General features: G+C 35.8%; 1 long non-coding RNA gene across 1 annotated transcript in view; it reads right to left on the bottom strand.

Moving 5' to 3' along the window:
• LOC144569407 (uncharacterized) overlaps window positions 1–23,533 on the bottom strand; it is a 50,977-nt gene that overhangs the window by 3,168 nt on the left and 24,276 nt on the right. The gene's annotated exons all lie outside the window — the stretch shown is intronic.

Genomic DNA, 23,533 nt, shown 5'->3' with positions numbered 1-23,533 from the left:
TTCTATCATTTCAATGGTCTTCTTGATCTCTTTAATTGGTGAATCACCTATAAAGATCAAACCAGTATAATAAGGGACCAGGCATTAAAGATTTGTGTGTAATTTTCAAGATTCGTAAATTTGCAAGATATGAACAAAGCCTGATAACAATCGTAAGATCTGAATTCTGAAGATTCCATATCTCTTCATACAAATAAAAAGAAGAAATTGTTTAATATTTAACTACAAAAATAAACTTACAGCACTGAGGGATATATTCGCACTTATCAGTGATTATAACTACAAAGGTTCAAATCAGTTATAACTAAAAAGAAACTTATAGTACAGATGTTCAAATCGGTTAGTAAATAAACAAAAAAGGGAATGAGCTTTGTAAATAAACAAAAAAGGTTCAAATCGGTTAATTTACATATACAACAAAAACTTTGTATAAACTAAGTTATGAACTACTTGAACAATCATCACTCATGCAACAATGTCTCTGCATAACCATCAAAACATGTTATTCATCTTTATAAATAAAATTAAAAAAAAAGGCATTGCAATAGTGATAAAATCTAATTCATAGCAAAGATCGAGCAACGCCAAGTGTATACCAGTATTGGTATGAGCTTTGCATTACCAGTACCCCGGGTAGTACCCACCAATTTCTATTGAAATCAAAATTTTGCTGCTCTGGTATGATGGTACCAAACTGGTACGATGTTTACAAAGTCTACTGAATTTCATCAAAGCTACATGTAGAGAACAATCTCAGCAGCAGCTACTAACAACCAATATAGAATATTCTAACAAATACAAAATGATCGAGATCTGTACCAATACCACCGCCTTTCACCATTAATCCAGTCACGAAACTGCTAGAAGCTTGAATCGCGCGACAGGGTTTACGGGAGCTTGAATCGCGCGACAGGGTTTACGGGAGCTTGAATCGCGAGAACAATGAAAGAGTGCGCACGACTAAGCGGGATATCCTCGCTGGGAAGAGGGGCAGGGGTTGGGGAAGGGTGAGCAGGGAGAGAAGCGAAAAGGCGAGCATGGCTACACCCTAGCGCTGAAGAGGGAATTGGGGGTGCACGGGGTGCACGGGGTGGGACGGATGTGAAATTAGATTAACGGAGGGGGCTTTCAACTCAGTTTATTTTTTCTCCGTTAAATTATCTGCTCTACCGCCTCCATCTCTTTGCACGAAATTTAAAGCAATCATGTGGTAGGAAATACCGTAGCAAAAAAATGAGTTAGCTATGTGTTGCATGCTAGTCAATTTCTATATATATATATATATATGGAGTACGGTTAACGCGCTTCCTCTAGCATATGGGCTAAAATTTGAAATGCTTCCGGTGGAAATTTGAAATTTCAAAATCCAAAAAGTCGATCTGAACCGTTCATCTTCTTCTCCATATTAATATCTGCTTGGAGACCAAATTTTACATTTTTCTGAAATTTTTTACTATTTATTAAGCCATTTTGAAAATCGCTGATCCAACGGTAGCTTCTGATTTTTACTGTTTGGTAAGCCACCGTTGGATCAGCAATTTTCAAAGTGGCTTAATAAATAGTAAAAAATTTCAGAAAAATGTAAAATTTGGTCTCCAAGCAGATATTAATATGGAGAAGAAGATGAACGGTTCAGATCGACTTTTTGGATTTTAAAATTTCAAATTTCCACCGGAAGCATTTCGGTCCATATGCTAGAGGAAGTGCGTTAGCCATACTCTATATAGATGGGTTATGATGTATTGCAATAGATGGAGGGATTTGTGCATTGGATCATAAATCTAAAATTCAAAATTCAAATGACCAATCCAAACCGTTCATCTTGTTCTCCATATTAATATGTGCTTGGAGACCAAATTTTACATTTTTCTAAATTTTTTTACTATTTATTAAGTATTTTACAAAATTGTTGATCCAACGGTGGCTTAACAAAACAGTAAAATCAGCAGCCACCGTTGGATCAACAATTTTATAAAATACTTAATAAATAGTAAAAAAAATCAGAAAAATATAAAATTTGGTCTCCAAGCACATATTAATATGGAGAACAAGATGAACGGTTTGGATTGGTCATTTGGATTTTGAATTTTAAATTTATGGTCCAATGCACAAACCTCTCCATGCATTGCAATGCACCATAGCCCATCTCTCTCTCTCTCTATATATATATAAAAGATAGCTTAACTTATTTTATCTAAAAATAGTACTTTGGAATCAATTAAAAGTGTTTAATTTATTGGCATTTTCTAAGAACATGAATTTTGACACAAACGAAATCAAAATTGACGAGGTCTATATTGTTGTAATGTCTCTGTTGATGTACATTTTAAAAGATTTGAGATCTAATTTACAAATATTTATCTTGAGAATCATCTTTTAATCTAGTGATAAAGATAATTATCTACGTATGAAAAGTCGTCAGTTGAAAAACTGAATAAAAAACTTGTTGTTCGTACAATAATCTTTTACGTCTATTTGACTAATTTGCAAAAACATACAATTATTGAATTTTACGATTTCTTCTATTTTGAGAACATATAGGTCCAAGAAGAGTAAGAACTGCGATATAATAAGCTTGGACTGAAGAAATCACGAAGACTTTTATCAAGAATACAAATTGTAAAATCAAAAGCTTGGTAAAGTATGTATGAGGTTGATTAAATTGAGATAAAACGTTATGGACGTTTTCAAAACGTTGGTAACGTTTTATAATGATCAGAAGCTCCAAAAGAATCAAGTTATAACGTTATAACGTTATACAACCGTTGTAACGTTTTACAAACGTTATAACGGTTTACAAACGTTGTAACGTTTAACAGATACAGAACAACTGAAGAATTGCTGTTCAGTACAAACTATAAACGTTGTAACGTTTATAAATCGTTATAACGTTTTTGAAACGTTGTAACGGTTATAAAACGTTATGTAACGTTTTACTAAGCTGTCAGAGAATTAAAACCCTAAATCACATTTGAATAAAACGTAACGTTTAATAAAACGTTGGTAACGTTTTATATCAAACAGCTCATTTTTGAGCTGCCACTATAAATAGACTGAAGTGATCACTTTTAAAAACACCTCAGCCGACCCTAATTAATTCAAAAGTGATTTTCTGAGAGCTTAGCCTACTCCATTGTTGTGAGAGCTTAAAACTTCAAAATCCCTCAAGCAACCTCAAACCTACTTCACTAATCTTGTTATAGATTAGGTTAGAGTGATCTATTGAGTGTTTCTCTTGTGTTCCTAGACAATCGAGACCTTGTTCTCATCTCTTTGAGTTGGCCGTTTGACCTCCCGCTTGGTGTGTAAGGGCTCAACGGTTCACAAGTTGTAATCCTTTCGTATTGGGTAATAGGAAGGCGCACCTCACAAGGTTGCGAAGCCCCGGAGACGTAGGCCTTTGTTTTGCCGAACTCCGTTATCACCCCGCGTGTCAAATTTCTCTAAACTCATCTCTTTACTTTCAATTGCAATTTAATTTCAGTTTTTGAGCAATTAGAGGTGCCCCTAAGTGCAACAAAGTGGTATCAGAGCAAGTTACTCGAATTAAGACACACTTAATTGGAGATTAGATCAACTTGACAAATGGCACCCTATAGATCCGTGAAAGAACCCCTAATTTTTGGTACCACCACCAAAAATTTCATGCATTGGAAGAAAACCATGATTAATTACTTGAATATCCTTGAGGTGTGGTATGTTGTTGAAAAAGGGTATACACCAATATACACAAGTGTAGCTACCGAGGGTTCAACCGATGCCAAAACTGAGACCGTTGATTCCAAACAAGCCAAGAAAGACAATGACCTAGCAACCAATGTCATATTCAATTTGGTTAGTGAATCGGTAGCCTCACTCTTTGGTAGTGCATCAAGTGCGAAAGAAATGTGGGATGCTCTTGTAAACCGGTATGAAGGTAATACCCAAATCAAACAAACCAAAATAACCGGTTTAGAAGCAAAATTTGAAACCTTTAAGGTTGAAGATGGTGAAAGCATTGAGGATATGTATAATAGACTTATGCATATCCAAAATGAGTTTACCGAATTAGGAGAACCACTTTCTAACAATAAAATTGTAGGAAAGCTATTGAGGGTAATGCTCATGAGAGATAGATGGTCCGGATTGGTGAGTGCCCTAGAAGCAATTCAAGGCACGCACGACACATTCACACCGGATGACCTCTATGCACATTTTAGGAGTTTTGAAGAAAAACTTCGACAATCCGGTGAGTTGAAGCAAAGCTCAAAATCCAAAACCGTAGCTTTTCCGGCACAAAACCGAAACTTTTCAAGCTCCTCAAACACCCGTCTCTCAAATGATCAATTTATCAACAAAATTGATCATGAAACATCCAAGGATGCTCTTCTCTTATCCAAGATGTTTCAAGGAATGCTTGACTTTGAAAGGAAATACAACAAGGAACGAGAAGAGAAGAACAAAAGGTTAATGTGTTTCGCTTGCCATAGAGAGGGGCATTCCATTCAAACATGCTTCAAGCTATTTCCACAATTGAAGAACACGGATGGCGAAGCACAACAAGATCGAAAACCAAGACAAAAGTACGATGGGTACAAAAAGAAGAAAGCCAAGGCCATGCAAGCCTTGTTCTCGGATAGTGAGGCCGAACAATCCGATACGGAATCGGAGAATGAAGAGGAGATCAACCTTGCATTGATGGCAAGTGTAGATGAAGATACCTCGAAAATTGACATAGACTCAATTATAGCTAGCAAGAACATCACCGATGAAACAACCATCAACTTTCTTATGGAGCTTGTTAAATCAAGGAATGCCAAGGAGAGAGATGATGGTGTCAACACCTCAACAAACATCGCTAGTGAGGTACATTCAACACTTAGTCTTGATGGTTATGAGACCGAACTTGAATATATAAATGAAGGTGGTGAAGAATATAGCGGTGAAATTGATATTGAAAATTGCATAATCACAAATGAGACCAACAATGACTTGTGTACCAATAGGTTAGACACCAATGATGCAAGCACTTTCAAAGATGAAATTCTAATGCACAATGATAATGAATCTAGGTTGAAATCACTCCTTGATGAGTCCAATAAAACCTTGGTTGAGAAGGAAGGTATTATTCAAAAATTAATTGCTAAAAATGACATGTTAGAACTTGAAAATATAAAGTTAAAAGCATCACACTTAGGTGAAATAGGCATTTTAAAAGTGAAAGTTCAAACCTTAGAAACCGAAATTCGGGCATTGAGATCTCCTAGTGAATTATCAAAAGTCACTAGTCTAGATCCCTATTATGTGAGCAAGTTGATACATAATCAATCCTATTATAAAAATGATAGAGTTGGTCTTGGATTTGAGAAGGGTAAATCCTCACTTAAATCTAATCACATGCAAGGCCCTAAAGAAAAATGGGAACATTCTCAAACCTCAAGTATTCCTAATGCCAAACTAAAGTTTAATTGTGAACAATATTCAACTTATCAATTTTTTACTAAAAAGGGTTTAACTCCTTTGAACAAAGAGTCATCAAAATTGAAGTCTTCTCATGCCTTAAATGCTAAACAAGATCGAAAGTCTCCAAATTATGCATTTAGGTACAAGTACAATAAAAGAAATTCTAAGAACAAAAATGTTTTTAACAATAGTGATAGGAACACTTTTAATCCAAAAGAGTCAAACAAGACCTATTTTAAAGGACCCGATGGATGGTTTTATGAATTCAAAAATAAAATTGCTTTACAAAACCAAACTCAAAGAAATGGTTTAGCTATAGATGTTCCCTAACATCATAATAGATTTGATTCTAACAAAACCAAGAACATTGCATCTAAAGTTGCAAATAGGTTACATGGTAGTCACAAGAGTAACATGCATGAAGTGAAGTACCAATCCATTCTCAAACAAGGTTCTACTACTCAAAAGCAATCAACTACAATGTGCAACTATTGTTGTAAATTTGGCCACACTTCCTTAGAATGTAGATTTAGGAATGTAAACAACAAATATAATGTTGTTTGGGTTCCTAAAGCTATACTAGCTTAGGTTCACACTTAATCTCCCCTAAAAGTATTATAATTGCCAAACATAAAGGGGGAGATTAAAGACAAGGTATATGTTAGTTACTAACTCAATAATAACTAATATATACTTTGTAGGTGTGTTTGATTTCATCTCAAAAGGAAAGTGCTTGGATCATTGATAGTGGATGCTCACACCATATGACCGGTGACAAATCTAATTTTAAATTCTTAGAACCATATGATGGAGGTACGGTTACCTTTGGAAATAATCAAAGAAAGAGCTCTATTATTGGTATAGGCTCAATTGGTAACCAGCACTTGACCATATCTAATGTATATCTTGTTGATGGATTAGATTATAACTTACTTAGTGTGAGTAAGCTATGTGATTCGGGATATTATACCAAATTTGATACTAATGCTTGTCATATAGTTAGGTCTTCGGATGATGCTCTAATTTATTCGGGTAAACGAAAGAAAAATGTTTATTACTTGTATTTTACTCACTTTGATTCCGGTGAAACATGCCTAAGTGCCATATCTAATGGATCATGGTTATGGCATCGTAGGTTAGGTCATGTTTCAATTGATACAATTAGGAAATTAGTGAAATTAGATCTTGTGCGTGGTTTACCAACACATAAACTAGAACTTGACGGATTATGTGAGGCATGTGTTCAAGGTAAACAAACCAAAAGTAGTTTTAAATCCAAGGATATGGTTTCAACCGATCAACCTTTGCAATTATTACATATGGACTTATTTGGACCAATAAGTGTACCAAGTTTAGCAAAGAAGAAATATGCATATGTAATTGTAGATGACTATAGTCGCTTTACTTGAGTTTTGTTCCTACAACACAAGGATGAAGCAATTAGCAACTTCATTGAATTTTGCAAACGTGTTGAAAATGAAAAGGGATCAAAAATCATTAGGATTAGAAGCGACCATGGGGGGGAATTTGAAAATGCAAAATTTGACCAACTATGCTCTAAAAGGGGATATAAACATGAGTATTCGGCTCCTCGAACACCTCAACAAAATGGGGTAGTTGAGAGAAAGAACCGAACCTTAGTTGAGCTTGCCCGAACCATGCTAAATGAATACTCCTTACCCAAACACTTGTGGGCCGAGGCGGTAAATACGGCATGCTACGTGGTAAATCGCGTAAGCATAAGGACCATATTGAATAAAACACCATATGAGCTATGGAAAGGGTACAAGCCTAAGATATCTCATTTTAAAGTATTTGGTTCAAAATGCTTTGTTCTTAATGAATCTCCCAAAGTAACCAAATTTGATTCTAAATCAATTGAGGGAATGTTTGTAGGATACTCAAACTCAAGTAAAGCCTATAGAATTTACATTCCATCTCAAAGAATCGTAATTGAATCCGTACATGTTAAATTTGATGAAAATGCTAATCAAAAGATCGAGAAAGGTATTGAAATTGTAGGTGTTGAAGTGCCAATTCTCGATCAAGATGAAATTGAGACAAGAACCGACAAAATTGAGAATCAACCCGAGCAAACTCAACCCGAAATGGATACAACCAAAAATATTGAGACAGATCAACAAATTGAAAATGAAACCAATAAGGAGATGGATCCAATAGTTGAAGGAATGCAAACCGAAGAGATACAACCTACAAGAATTGAGTACCAAATCCCTCAAGACCTAAGGGAAGTACCATCTCATCCTCTTTCTAATGTTATTGGTGATCCTAGGGAAAGAGTTAAAACAAGATCCAAATTAACTCAAATGATAGGTCATTGTGCGTTTGTATCTCATATCGAACCTAAAAATTTCAAAGATGCAAATGTAGACCCTAATTGGATTTGTGCCATGCAAGAAGAACTTGCTCAATTTGAAAGGAACAAAGTTTGGGAACTTGTACCTAAGCCAAATGATAGAATGATTATTGGAACCAAATGGGTCTTTAGAAATAAAAAGGATGAAGATGGAAATGTAATTCGCAACAAAGCTAGGTTGGTAGCTCAAGGGTACAAACAACAAGAAGGTATTGACTTTGAAGAAACCTTTGCACCCGTAGCTCGTCTTGAATCCATTAGAATGCTTTTAGCATATGCCTCAAACAAAAATTTCAAATTATTTCAAATGGATGTTAAAAGTGCATTTTTGAATGGATTCATAGATGAGGAGGTGTATGTTAATCAACCTCAAGGCTTTATTGATCCAACATTTCCGAATCATGTGTATAGACTCACCAAAGCACTCTATGGACTCAAACAAGCCCCTAGGGCATGGTATGGTAGATTAAGTTTCTTTCTAATTGACAATGAATTCATTAGATGCAATAATGATACAACTCTTTTCACCAAGAAGAGAGATGGATCACTTTTGGTGGTGCAAATTTATGTAGATGATATAATTTTTGGTTCACCTAATGCGGCACTTGCCGAGGAATTTTCTTCTCTTATGAGTAGTGAATTCGAGATGAGCATGATGGGTGAATTGAATTTCTTCTTGGGACTCCAAATCAAGCAACTCATGGATGGCACCTTCGTTAGTCAAACCAAGTATGCGAAGGAGTTGATCAAGAAATTTGGAATGACCGAAAGCAATACAAGCAAGACTCCAATGGCTACGAATGCAAATCTTGACTCGGATCCAAATGGCACATCGGTGGACATCACTCAATACCGAGCTATGATAGGTAGCCTACTCTATTTAACTGCTAGTAGACCCGATATAATGTTTGCGGTGTGTCTATGTGCTAGGTATCAAGCAAATCCCAAAGAATTGCACTTGAAAGCCGTTAAAAGAATTCTTAAATATGTCAAGGGTAGTTTAAATTTGGGATTATGGTATGGCAAACAATCGGATTTAGACTTGATAGGATATGCCGATGCCGATTTTGCCGGAGACCGTATGGATAGAAAAAGCACAAGTGGTACATGCCAATTTCTTGGTGGTTCACTTGTATCTTGGTCAAGTCGCAAACAAACCTCGGTTGCCCTTTCCACAACGGAAGCCGAGTATGTAGCGGCCGGTAGTTGTTGCACACAAATTATTTGGATGATTCAATCCCTAAATGATTATGAAATTCGCTTCCGCAACGTACCAATTATGTGTGACAATACTAGTGCCATTATGATATCTAAAAATCCGGTCCTTCATTCTAGAACCAAGCACATAGAGATAAGGCATCATTTTATTAGGGATCATATAGAAAAAGGTGAAATTGAACTCATACATATCGACACCAAAGAACAAATTGCCGATATATTCACAAAACCCCTAAATACTCATCAACACAATGAATTGAGATTTAAACTAGGCATGCTTGAACTTAGAGAATAAACATATTCATAACTTATTTCAATATAATCCTTTGCAATCAAAATAGTTCATTTAAAGAGTGTTTTACAGAAATAAAACGTTATAACGTTTTTGAAAACGTTGGTAACGTGTTATGAAACTTCAAAAGTCCGAAAGGTGAAACAAAACGTTGAACAAACGTTACACAAACGTTCCAACGTTTAAGAAACGTCACAACGTTTTTAGAAACGTTGCAACGTTTGTCTGACAAGGGCTTACATTGTAAAAGTTTCATTCAAAACGTTGGTAACGTTTGTAAAGCGTTATAACGGTTACCTGACAAGGGACCAAAGTTGCAAAAATTACCTATGAAAACGTTGTAACGCTTTCCAAACGTTGGTAACGCTTTGTGAGAATTCAAAAGTCCGAAAGGTAAAACAAAACGTTGGACAAACGTTACACAAACGTTATAACGTTTTAAGTAAAAACAATGCATTTTTAACAAACGTTGGTAACGGTTTATAAACGTTGGTAATGGTTTATAGCGAAAAGGTGTTATATTGGCTCCAAACCCGTCCCTTCCTCTTACCTTCTTCATTCTTTCTTCATTTCTTCTTCTTCTTCTTCTTCTACTCCGCCTCTCTCTCTCTCTCTACCCATTCTAGTCATTTTCTTCACCAAATCAAGAGATTCTTCTTGATTTCTCTTCTCCTCTCTTCTCTCTACTCTATTCTCCTCTCCAAATCTCATTTCTCTCTCTCTTCAAAACCCTAGGCGCAAATCCGGCGATCCGACCGTTGGATTGACGATCCGTCTTCACCACTGCACTTCTATGGTCCTCCTCTTCTCGGTTTAGCGCTTCACTTCTTAATCGGTAAACTTTCTCTCTAAACCTAATCTAATGGCTCCAAAGAAAGATGCGGTGGCTAAGGGTAGTAAGAAAAGACGTATGGAATCGGAAAGTGGTCAAGGAAGTGGGGGGAATCTAGAACCAAATTGGACCATTCACCGGTCAAATAGATACCTATTCCGGGATATTGTGGCCTATGAGAACTATGTGGGTTCTTTCATGAATAGGAAGATAACCGAATGCTACCGGTTTGACAAATCCGTAGTCACCTTCTCCCAACCCGAGGATGACAAGTTAATTGAATATGTGAATCATTGGGGTTGGGAACCAATTGTGACTTGTTTTGAACCCTACACTCAACTTCTTACCCGCACGTTCTATGCAAACATCAAAACTAGTGATGAACCCTTCAGGATCACCTCTTGGGTTGGCGGGAAAGAAATCGTGCTTTCTCTCAATAATGTGGCTCAATGGCTTGGGGTTGAGAATGACGGGGAGGAAACCTACCCCTTGAGGAGTTGGCCTCTTTATGCCGATGGATCCTCAAATGATTACAAGAAATGGTTTGACCGAAACTACATATCCGGGTCTTCAATCTATGTTTCTCACCTTCCGTCTCTACATCGGTTGCTCTTTCTCTTCATCAACAACATCCTCATGCCCAAAGCTACAATCAAAACCAACCTTGAATGGGGACCCATGTACTTTCTTCGTCACCTCATTCAATTGGATGAGAAAAAGATCAACATACCCTACTTCTTTCTTCGTCACATCAATGGTGCATTTTCAACCACCAACCATTCTCTGCCTTATGCCCATCTCATTCATAAAATCATCCGCCTCAACCATATCCAATTACCTGAAGATGCAGAAGTGGCCTTCCCGACTAGTTTGGTTGACCACTTGACAAGAATCGGGTGGGTCCATGGTTATTCAGAATCCGGTCTGAGGCGCTATGAACCCGATGCAAGAGCCATCAACCAATGGATAAACCATCCGGAAGCCTTACCCAATCAATATTGGGATCCGGAAGAAGATGTGACCCCGGCTCAACCTCAACCTCAACAACCACAATACATGCCACAAGCGGGTGCGTTTGTTCCTCCACAGGGCCAAGAAGCACAAATGTTGTGGTTGTGCCAACAAATGAATGCCCAACGCCTTGATATTCAACAAAATCATCAAGCAATGCTAAAGAGGTTCGATAACCTGGACAAGGGACAGTTGAAGATAAGGAGACAACTGAGAGCACATGCTCGAGCTCTCAACACGCTTGATGAAGCACAATCCAGTCTCTCGAATCGCTTTATCAGGCAATATGGTCCCTCGGGAAGCCCGGCACGAGCACGTGAGAATCTAGTTGAGGAAGATGACCTAGATGATTTGGAAGAGGAGCTTGGAGGTGATGGAGAAGAAGAAGCGGCCGATGCACCAAATGACCCCATGAATGACGAGTAGACCGCAAATTTCAAAACTAAAAACTTGATAAATTAATTGTGTGTTTGATTGCATGAATTGTTTGTTTGATTGCATGAATTGTTTGTTGTTTGCATGTTTAATTTGGATTGCATGAATTGTTTGTTGATTGCATGGTTAATTTGAATTGTTGAATTGATGAAATGTTGGTTTAATTTGGTTAATTTAGTTGAATTACTTGAATGGTGTTATTTGGAATTTGGTGTGGATATGTATGAGATGTACATGTTTTAAATGTGGTGTATGAATTGCTAACTTGTTAGGGGCTATATTGCACAATTGCAAAATTTGGATATCTTGGAGCCTTGACAAGTCTTACTAAATTACTTGGATGGCATGAATCGAAATGTTTTATATGCATGGTTTATGCATATTGATATATATAAGTTGATATGGTGAATTGAAATTGAATTGTCTTGCATGTTAAAGTTATGCCCTCAACTTTATTCTTGGTTGTAAATTATTATTGCTATATTACTAAATTAAGGGGGAGTGCATAATTTGAGGGGGAGCACTTTAAATTAGTGCTAATTTTTCACCCTTTCGTCGATTTCCAAAAGGGGGAGAAATTGGTACAAATGGATTGAAATGCAAAATCAAAATTGAATTAACTAATTTTTGAAAATTTTCAATTTATGCACTTACTCACATTGTATGTTTTTGCAAATCGCCAAAAGGGGGAGATTGTTGTTCGTACAATAATCTTTTACGTCTATTTGACTAATTTGCAAAAACATACAATTATTGAATTTTACGATTTCTTCTATTTTGAGAACATATAGGTCCAAGAAGAGTAAGAACTGCGATATAATAAGCTTGGACTGAAGAAATCACGAAGACTTTTATCAAGAATACAAATTGTAAAATCAAAAGCTTGGTAAAGTATGTATGAGGTTGATTAAATTGAGATAAAACGTTATGGACGTTTTCAAAACGTTGGTAACGTTTTATAATGATCAGAAGCTCCAAAAGAATTAAGTTATAACGTTATAACGTTATACAACCGTTGTAACGTTTTACAAACGTTATAACGGTTTACAAACGTTGTAACGTTTAACAGATACAGAACAACTGAAGAATTGCTGTTCAGTACAAACTATAAACGTTGTAACGTTTATAAATCGTTATAACGTTTTTGAAACGTTGTAACGGTTATAAAACGTTATGTAACGTTTTACTAAGCTGTCAGAGAATTAAAACCCTAAATCGCATTTGAATAAAACGTTGTAACGTTTAATAAAACGTTGGTAACGTTTTATATCAAACAGCTCATTTTTGAGCTGCCACTATAAATAGACTGAAGTGATCACTTTTAAAAACACCTCAGCCGACCCTAATTAATTCAAAAGTGATTTTCTGAGAGCTTAGCCTACTCCATTGTTATGAGAGCTTAAAACTTCAAAATCCCTCAAGCAACCTCAAACCTACTTCACTAATCTTGTTATAGATTAGGTTAGAGTGATCTATTGAGTGTTTCTCTTGTGTTCCTAGACAATCGAGACCTTGTTCTCATCTCTTTGAGTTGGCCGTTTGACCTCCCGCTTGGTGTGTAAGGGCTCAACGGTTCACAAGTTGTAATCCTTTCGTATTGGGTAATAGGAAGGCGCACCTCACAAGGTTGCGAAGCCCCGGAGACGTAGGCCTTTGTTTTGCCGAACTCCGTTATCACCCCGCGTGTCAAATTTCTCTAAACTCATCTCTTTACTTTCAATTGCAATTTAATTTCAGTTTTTGAGCAATTAGAGGTGCCCCTAAGTGCAACAAAACTCTTATAAATATTAAATAATTAGATAATTTCACATGTAACCTTACTCAAAAAAAAAAAAAAATCTACAATATCTTCCTCTTAAGAGTTATTCTAGTAGGAAATAGTTTGGGTCCAATGATCATTGGATCCAAGGTGGTTTCAACGGGTTCTCTCATCGTCGGATCTGCTTTAGGATTCGTGTGTACGGATTTTAAAGCAGACGCGAAATTACGGGTGCGAATCCTAAAGCAGATCCGACGGTGAGAGAATCCGTTAGAACCACTTTGGATCCGATGGCCATCGGACCCAAGCTGTTGAAATTTTAGTATTGTTGCGTTGTAATGTAACTGTACTATTTTTTTATTAGCTCTCCATATTTACTTTTGTAAAAATCAGAGAAAAAAAACTAGCTATTGGAGTGGGGAAGCTAAAAGCAAATTACAAAAAATGGTGAAGAATATAGGTCGGGGGAAATACCAAGAAGACAGCTAAGGGGTGAAAACGGAGGGGACAGTGGTTAAATCATATTCATATCTCTTTCTTTATTTTTCGGATACCGATATGAAGTAGATATCAGATGAGTATGGACAGATTCAGATCAGATAGAATATTAAAATAATATAAAATATTAAATTTCGTAATATTTATCTAATTATAATAGTAAATAACATAAATTTTTTATAATATATATTAAAATATATGATATATATCTACTATTCAAATACAGATAATTGTAACATAAAACTATATTAATATCATTATCCACACAGATATTCAGATATCGAATATCCATATCTAAGTTTCGAATATAAATCGAATATGAATTAGATATTATCCTTTTCACCCCTAAAGACAGCCGTTGATAAGTGACAAGTAAAATGTTTATTTGTACATAATAAGGCTACTGCTACTGCTCACTGCGCAGCTCAGCCTTTCAAGAGAAATTAAAAGATTGAGCGTACAATTCTTGATTTCTTTCTGAGGCCATTTGGAAAATTGTAAATTTAGTTTTACGGGCCTCACTTGACAGCTATGAAGCCCATAACATACCGCTGTAGGCTGTAGCACACTTCTGCCGTAACATACCTCAATATCATCCTCACATTCCTTAAAAATTATTTCCATGTTATTAATTATTTTAGTCAACTAACAACAGAAAAGCGGATCATATTGAGATGTTCGCCCGCTTTCATATACTTTGTCAGCATTTAATAGGGAAGATAAAAACAATTTTGAAGATCCAATAAACTGAAAACTATGTTTATTTGTACGACTGGGGCTCACGTCCAGTAGTGCAGTTCGGGTCCTTAGTTCATCTGATATATTTGGGTCTGATGGACATCGAAGTCGTCCAATCTGCTTTAAAATTTGTTTGTCCGAATTTTAAAGCTGATCAGACCGTAATTTGCTTTCAATGATCAGCGAAACCAAACTTTTCTCTATGTCCAGATCAATAGATAATAAATAATATTACTTGCCAATGGGCTTTTGCCTGAGAAATTTTTTATTCGTAGAAATTAAGAAAAAGGTAGAGAGAGAAACATAAAGAGTATAGAGCTTGTGATATTGATAGAAAAATCGGTACATATTTTACCGATTCTAACGATCAAAATAGTTAGGATAGATATAATCTGTACCCATCCTAACCTATAATTTTTCTATTTTGCAAATTGTGAAGATAGTGCCGCAGAAGATCCAGAATTGACCTGTTCTCATTCCTATTGCTGCAGACGCATGGAAGAAAATACAGAATTGACTTGTTCCCATTCCGTTTATTTTTTGCCCCCCTCTGGATGTTTGATTTGTAATTCAGTTTTTTAGTGTTAAAATTAAAATAAATTTTTTGAATTATGATTGGTAATTAGAATTATAAGTTAAAGCATCAAAAATTTTAAGTCAGATCATTATAAAATATAAGTCAAATTAATTATTGTTTATCGAGTACCCAATTAATTAATGAGTTTAAATCAAATAAGTTATTTAAACTCGATTCGATATTTTTTTGCCCCCCCCCCCGAAAATCCTGGGTCCATCCTTTTTACTCTCAACCGGTGCTTACTCGGAATGGCACAGGGGTTAGTATTATTTGTGTTTTGAGATTCGTGTCAAGTTAAAACAAAACAATTTTGAACCATTCGATTTAATTGTACCCAGTCCGGTAAACTGAGGGGATGTAAATTCCACATAAAAAACATTGTACAGAATTGTACAGTTCAATTTTAATCAGAATAGAGGTTTGAGGAATTGAAATTTAGAAAATTTTCATCACTCCAATAAATCATATATCAAACCTGATTTGATTTAGAAATTTATAAGTCACTCCTTCATTGAAAAATTTACAAAATTTAATAGTTCAGTTTACTTCTTATCAGCATATAAGCACCAAAATGACTACTCACCTTGATGAAAAACAACTACCATTTTAGTTTTCAATTTCGATGAATTTGATGTAATTAGTTGTCATTTCAGTTTTCACGATTGTAAATAACTATAACATCACATACTCCGACCTACCGGGCCTAAATATCAACAGAGAAAAGAGTACCTTCATATCCATAGCCATCCCTGAGGGCCTCATCCTGGTTATTCTGGCTATTGTGGCATCCCCACATCACAATTATCGATCAAATATCTAGGGTTATTGTTATCCATAAGGAAATCAAGGAAAATTGACTATTAGCCAATATTAGTAGCTGTACAGCGATGGATGGAAGGGTCGACCTAAATTCTACTGTCGTATGGTAATAGAATCACGTTGATTAAGGCAGTCTTATCTTCTATGCCTCTGGATTACATCCATGCTTTCAAGATCTTGGTGGGAGTAATAAAACACATTGATAGGATGAGGAGGAATCTCCTGTGGAAAGGAAATGAAGCATGCAAGGTATCAATTGCCTTGTCAACTAGAAAATAGTGTGTACGATGAAAATTAATGAAGGGTTAGGCATCATCGACATGCGGTGCCAGAACGACGCACTATTGGCCGTGAATCTGGGCAATCGAGAGTAAGCCGAAATCCTTGTGGCCACGTATCATCCATTTGTTACAAGGGATGTCTTCGACGTCTACCTTGGAGTCTCTGAGACCGGAGGCATCTTTTTGTGAAAGACTTGGTAGGAGTGTTACCTTTCGTTAAGTGTTCGGTACGGATGGAGAATGGAGTTCCTAAATGGGACTGGACAAAATTGGGAGAATTCTCCTGTACTTCAGCTTACCGAGCAATGCATCATAGGGGATTTATTTCAGCATTCCACAAGGAGTTATGGAAGATTAAGGTTCCCATGAAGGCAAATATCTTTGTCTGGTTGATGCTGGATGACAAGATTCTTACTCAACAGGTAATGTTTCACAGGGTTGTATTGTCCCGACGGGCTGTTACTTATGCGAGCTCAATATAATTGAATCTAAAAACCATATAATGTGGAATTGAGTCTATGTGATGAGATTCTAGATCGGCATGCTGGCACAATACTACATTCTAACAAGCGGGGAGGAAGAAATCCTATCAGCATGGACCCAAATTAACTAGGTTCCTATGCGATCACTAAGGATTCAATGGAATGTGATTTGGGCGGCAGGGGCATGAGCATTGTGACATGAAAGGAATAAAATATTGTTCTTTAATAAACAAAAGGTGGTGTTTCGTCTCATGAGAGACACAACGCTTGAGATTGAGAAATGGAGAGCAAGCATCTAGAGCGGAAGTTGGAGCTACTGCTAACTAAGTAAGGTGGGTTGGGGCTAAATAAGAGAAATGTAGAATCCATTATATAGTATAGAAGGGAGAGTATTTGATTCCGCAGGGACATGTAAATATTTTTTACAAATTTTGTATCTAACTTTTTTTATCAATATATCTGTTGGCGGCAATTATTGCAAACTATAACTTTTTTTATTAATGTATCTAACTTTTTTATCAATATATCTGATTATGTACCGCAAATGCACGTTTGGATTTCGGGAGAAACAACGAAAGACTAATGGGTTATGTAGATTCAGATTTTATGGAGATCTTAATAAGAGACAGTCTTTGACCGATTATATTTTTTACTTTGGGTGGATGTGCAATTAGTTGGAAGGATAATTTACCCAAAAATTTTATTCATAGGAAACCAAAATAATTAAAAATAGAAAATATTGTATGAAAAATTCAAAAATAAGAAGGCAGCTACGACTCATGGTGTCCCTGTGGGACGCCATAAGACATCTCAAACCAGAAAAAACGAAAAAAATGGGCTGCCATGGCTCATGGCAAATGCATAACCAGGTGAAATTTTCATTGGCATAAGTAAGAAATCTATGAAGTAATTTTTCTTGAAAAAATAGTCATTTTTTTGGTTGGGATGGGCCATGGTGGCCCAGTTTTTTTTTTTCAGTTTGGATGGACCATGGTGTCCCACTTTGTTATTATTTTATTCATTTTTTTTTCCTGGTTTGAGATGTGCTATGTGGGACGTCATGACTTCGTCGTACCTTCCCATTTTTGAAATTCCCATACAACATTTCTTGTTTTTCATTTTTCATTTTTTCATTTTCCTACGAATACAATTTTTAGCTAATTTGCAATCTACCATTGCATTATCAACCACAGAAGCTGAGTACATGACAGTTACTGGAAGCGTTAAGGGCTTGCTTGAAGAAATTTCACCATATGGTGGTCCTACTATCATATTTTGTGATAGTCAAAGTGTCATTCATTTGACAAATAACCATGTGTATCACGAAATAAGCAAGCACATTGATGTCAAGTATCATTTTGTTTGGCAAATTATCTCAAAGGGTATAGTAGAGATAAAGAAGATTGACACCATCGACAATCCAACCGATATGCTCACCAAGCCTATTTTGACCATGAAGTTCAACTATGGTTCAAATTTATTTATGTTGGTTGCTAGTTTTGTTATTTATTTTTTTTCTTTTAGGTGAGATTTCAATCTAAGAGGTGGAGATTGTTATAAATGTCTCTTATTTCATCATTTGTTATTTATTTTATACACATTTTGTAATCAAACTTTGTAGAAGGAGAATACACACAAAATTACCCCCAAATTATTCTCTTGTTATCTCTCAAAAGTCAAAATCCTAGATTTATAACAATAATATTGAACATGATTCTAATATGTTATTTATTTTTAATATTTTTAATATTATTAAAATTATAAAGTGATCGATTGGTCTATTTAATTTCTACTTCCTATTTAAAAACAAGTTCCATTCACATTTCTTCTCCGCTCTGTTCCCTTGAGTCACTTCTTTGCTCCCTCCCTTGTCCCTACAGTGAGAAAAACTTCGCCCTTCCGTAGCAACAGTGGATCAAAGCAAAATTTCAATGAGCTCCGATGGTGAAAGCACTGATGACGAACAGGTCAGTCTACGAATTCAGTTACCGGATGGAAGCGAAATTTCCCTAGAAACAGAGCTTGATAGAACAGTGGAGTTGAAGCTGGTGTTGGAAAACTAGACTGGGATACCAGCGATGAACAATGCTTGATTTACAATGGGAGGCCCCTCAGTAATCCTCAAACGATCGGGAACTGTGGTTCTGTTTCTCTTCTTGTTTCATTATGGATTTAACTTATTGACATGTTTTCTTGCTGTTTTTCTTTTTTCCCTTTTTCTTTTTGGCATCTTGTGAAAATCTTGATGCCTTGTTTCTTTATGCAAGACAAGTGTTTGCTTTTATGTTCCTTAAAGCCGCAAAGTATTATGAATTGTGTAGAACACATGGCATTGAAGAAAATATCCTTCATATTCTTATGATTAATTGCACGAGATTTCTCGTCATTCCAAAACTTCATATTTCCAAAAGTACTACAATTGGTAGCCTTGATTCTGCTAGTTCCTGAGTTGTGGCAATAGAAGACTACGGGCGTGATTTTACAATTTATTTGAACTTCATACAGGCTTGTATCCTTGTTCAACTTAACTACATTGTTCATAATTGTTGAACAAAGCCACGATTCGTTTTCACACGATAGATATGCAGCTCTGCAAATATCTTTCTTTTCTTACTATTCATACAGGCTTGTCTTTTTAAACATGTAATTTTGCACACCTTTTTACTCTTAAATCTTCATTAATCTCCTCTTCAGTACCAGATACAGATCCAGATAAGGTTATACGCTTGGTTCGCAGTGCCAGTGCAACATCACCACCCAACACATCCATTGGCTCTATGTCAAGTCCAATTACTCCAAGATCACCAAGGGAGGCTTGTAAACTAGATGTTTCTGTTTCTAAGATACCTTTTGAAAAGCCCCAAACCCGGCTCCTAATAAATCCACATTTCATTGCAACCATAATAGAGCGAATACCTAGCTTGCACCAGCTGGAAAACCATCGCATTACACAGTACCTGTATCATGTTGAGATTCAAAGATGCATAGAAAGTTTCAAAGCTATTATAACAGGAATTATCACTTGCAAGCTCATGAGAGTGTATAATCGTCACCATGACATCTCACTAGGGACAGAAGAGGATCAGTTGTCACTTCGCTTGTCAGGTTTGAATCTGGTTGCAACCTCAGTAAGTAGACCAGAGAGTTCAAATTCAAACCAGTCAGAGTTGGCACCCAATAGCGACCCATTTAGTGGACCAGAGAGTTCAAATGCAAATCGGTCAGAATCTGCACCCAATAGTGACCCACTTCCCAACCCTTGGGCTGCTAACTCTTGTAAGTTTATTACCAGAACTGTCTTTTTCTGTTTTTTTTTTTTTAGCAGTGTTATGTACCTAAAAGTACAATATCGAAAAAAAGGCAAGAAGAGAAGAAAAATAGCTCCCGTACGTAGAAATTCTTTTTTCCCAAATTAACTAAATTTGTTCTATGGTTTCATATTTTACCAGATGGAGCAACTATTCCGCCATTGATTGATCACAGAGAAAGAATTGATAAAATTATGTTGCGCTTGTTCTCTGATGCCACTTTTTTGAGAGATTGCATTGAGGTTAGGCATATATTTTTGAGAATTTTTCTTTCTCACAGTAAGATTTGTATTGTACTGATATTTGTTTTTCTTTATTGTGTCATGTATCAGTATGTTGCTTGCATTTTCATTTTTTTTTTTTTTTTTGTCTTTAACATTCTGTACAGCGTGGGGGGAATCAATTGATCGTGCTTTTGCTGCAGTATATTTTAATACGAGTCAGTAAGTTATATGATGCCCTTTTTTAAATTGATTTTTTCACTGAGAACATTGTATATTTGATTCGTCAGGCGTACTCCTGCGAAATATCAATCTATAGATGGCTGTTCTCTGGATATATCATAGATCTATGATTACAACATTACGTTGGAATCTGATTAAACAAATTGATGTTACTCCTTACATTGTAATAGTTTATGGGGATAACTTCCGGAATGACAACAAAAATTTATCCAAATGGAATAATTTCCGGAAGTGACGATAATAAAATTATTTCAACTGGGACTTGCATAAAACACCCATCCAAATTCTTTACTGGAAAATATTGCCTTCTTTATAAACAAAATCCTGAGTTTAGCATGTTGCTATTTCCCTTAAATTGTTTGATGAGCTTGCATGTTGCTTGTATCCAATCTTTTGTTCCCTTCTGACATTCGTCTAATTTTGTATGTGGCTTCAGAGATCAGACTTCTTCACTACTCAGCAGCTTCAGTAACATTGATTGTATCCGCCATTCCGTTTGCTAACACTTTTGTTTTTCTGCTGCTTTGTTAACAGCCTAAAAATGCATATGATAGCATCCCTAACTCCAACAGTTTACCATTTACTGGTCCATAAAGAACTACAGTATTCAGCTGTCAAAGGATGCATCTTTATGCGTTTTGAACGAAAAAAAACCTCTGATTGATTATACTTAAATGTCTTTTTAAGCTACTGAACTTGCTGTTGAAGGTAAAGTTAGTGACATTATCTAAAATTTATCCTACTATGTACCTATGCTTTGTAACAGCCACAGCACTTGATGAATTTTTCGATCTTATCAAAAGAATTTTTCTTGCGCATCATCAAAAAGGTACGGATCATGATTCCTCCCATTCATTTAGTGGTAAATATTCTATCATTTGTTTGTAAAAGTATGTCCCCTTATTCAGGAGTTTTTCTATAAACCATAATTAATTAATTCAAATTTAACGAACCAGCATGATTGCTTTTTTTTTTTTTTTGAAAAACCACAAAGACCGAATGGCCATTTCGGTCTCCAGAATTGTTTTTTCCCCATACTGAAATAGTCATTCGGTCTCACCAATTTTTCACCAATCACATCTAACGGTTTTATTTTGATTTTTAAGTTTTAAATTTTGAGTTATTTAAGTTTTTAAAAATAGAGGCATGATGGAGGCATTTGAACCCTCCTCTATTATATATGAATACTTGCGCACCAGTTGTAAAATCTTTGAAATATTAGATGGTTCATAAATAGTAAGTAGTCCTCTTAGGTAGTTAGTAGTTATCTAAGTAGTTAATAACTAGAGGAAAAAAATTGGGGAATGTTACGAGGAATAGCTAGATGCTCCCAAAATTTCTAGACCATCCAAAAATAATAATTGTCTATCTATCTAAAAAAATATACAAATTCAAAAAATTTGTAACATTTGATCTTTATATACATTTTCATAACACTTCCCATTGATTGTTTAAAGTTTAAACTTTGAAAATAAAAAACATAAGTTTATAGCACACATCCATCTGTAATATGCATGTTACAATATTCTCACATTAATATAATTTTGTTTTCTTTCATTTGTTTCATTTTCTAGTTTTATAACGTCACACCACTACAGCAGAAAGAGTATCAGCGATCGGTATCAGAGACCGGAATTGACGTTAGTTGCTGATAATAAATTTTTCAAAAAAAAAAAAAATTTCACTCCGTCAGGCGACCACTGGCATTAGCAACCGGCGTCAACACCGGTCTCTGAATTTTTTTTTTTTTAATCGCTGAAATTTTGAGGTAAAACGCACAGGCGCCAGAACCCTTCTTCTCCGCGCGCCAGAACCCCAATCGGAACCCTTCTTCAAATTTTGATCGGAACCCCAAACCCTACTCCAAAACTGATCGCCTCTCTCTTCTCCAAACATTTCTCTCTCACCTCAGACCGACAGCCCTCAGCATCTCTCTCTCTCTCTCGCCTCTCTCGTCGCTCTCCTAGTCCTCCTCTCAGCCGCGCCCCTCTCAGACACAGAAGGCGGATCCGACCCGGCAGCAGTGCCTCTCAAATAAGGTCTTTCTAATCATTTCTTTTCATATCTAAGAAACAAAAAAGAACGAATTTTAATTTATACCTTTGTTTGGAATTAGCTAGTTTTTGTTTGATTGGGCAAAATTGAAGGGATTGTCCGAACTGAAAAATCTAGTCAGATTATAGGTATAGGTAATTAGGTATTACCCTAATTGAAATTGATATTTCAGGTATTACCCTAGTTGAACTAACAATCTTAATTTCAGTTATGAAAAATCAAGCCATATTATAGGTTAGTTTGATTAGCTTCCAACTTTTACATTTGTAAGTTTATGCAATACATAAAATAATTTGAGATTTAAGGCCAAAAAATTTCCCTATTTAATGCACAAGGAGTTTTTGGTCCCAATTTATTTCAATGTATATACTTGGGTGTCTATCACACAACCTGATGGTTGGTTATTTTTTGCAAATAGCTCTGTTGGTATCACTTGTAATTTGTAACCGTAAAAAATGATGCCTCTCATTTGCAAAAATCTCAAGTAAAGAGTGATAGTTGTGCATTGCTTTTTTCAAGCTTCTAACGGTTTTCTTTCCTCATTTCTCATTATTGTAATCAGTTTTCGAGGACAAAATAATTTTTAGTATGATTAGAATATTGTCTCTTTCTTTCTTTTTCCTTAAGAAATTACACTGACATTTTGTAATGGGACTGATGTAGTGATGTTTATCTTATACCTTGTTGAATGAATATAGGAACAATATTTAATATGGGAATATGTGATCGCTATAGATCAAGTTCTTGCCGAGGCTGCTCTGCTAGCATTCTCTTTAGAGGTTTCATTAGCTCCCTCAATTTAGTCTCCCTAATTATTAGTTTCACCATGCCGAAAAACATGTCAGCCATTGATAATTAAATAAGACTGTTGCATAATTAGATGAACAACACTTCAAATTTTTGGATATCTCTGAACAAACACACCTTTGGAAACTTGTTTAGTAT

This window comes from Carex rostrata, chromosome 18, assembly GCF_964058835.1.
Source record: "Carex rostrata chromosome 18, lpCarRost1.2, whole genome shotgun sequence".
NCBI lineage: Eukaryota > Viridiplantae > Streptophyta > Magnoliopsida > Poales > Cyperaceae > Carex > Carex rostrata.
This window is presented reverse-complemented; position numbering and strand designations above follow the sequence as displayed.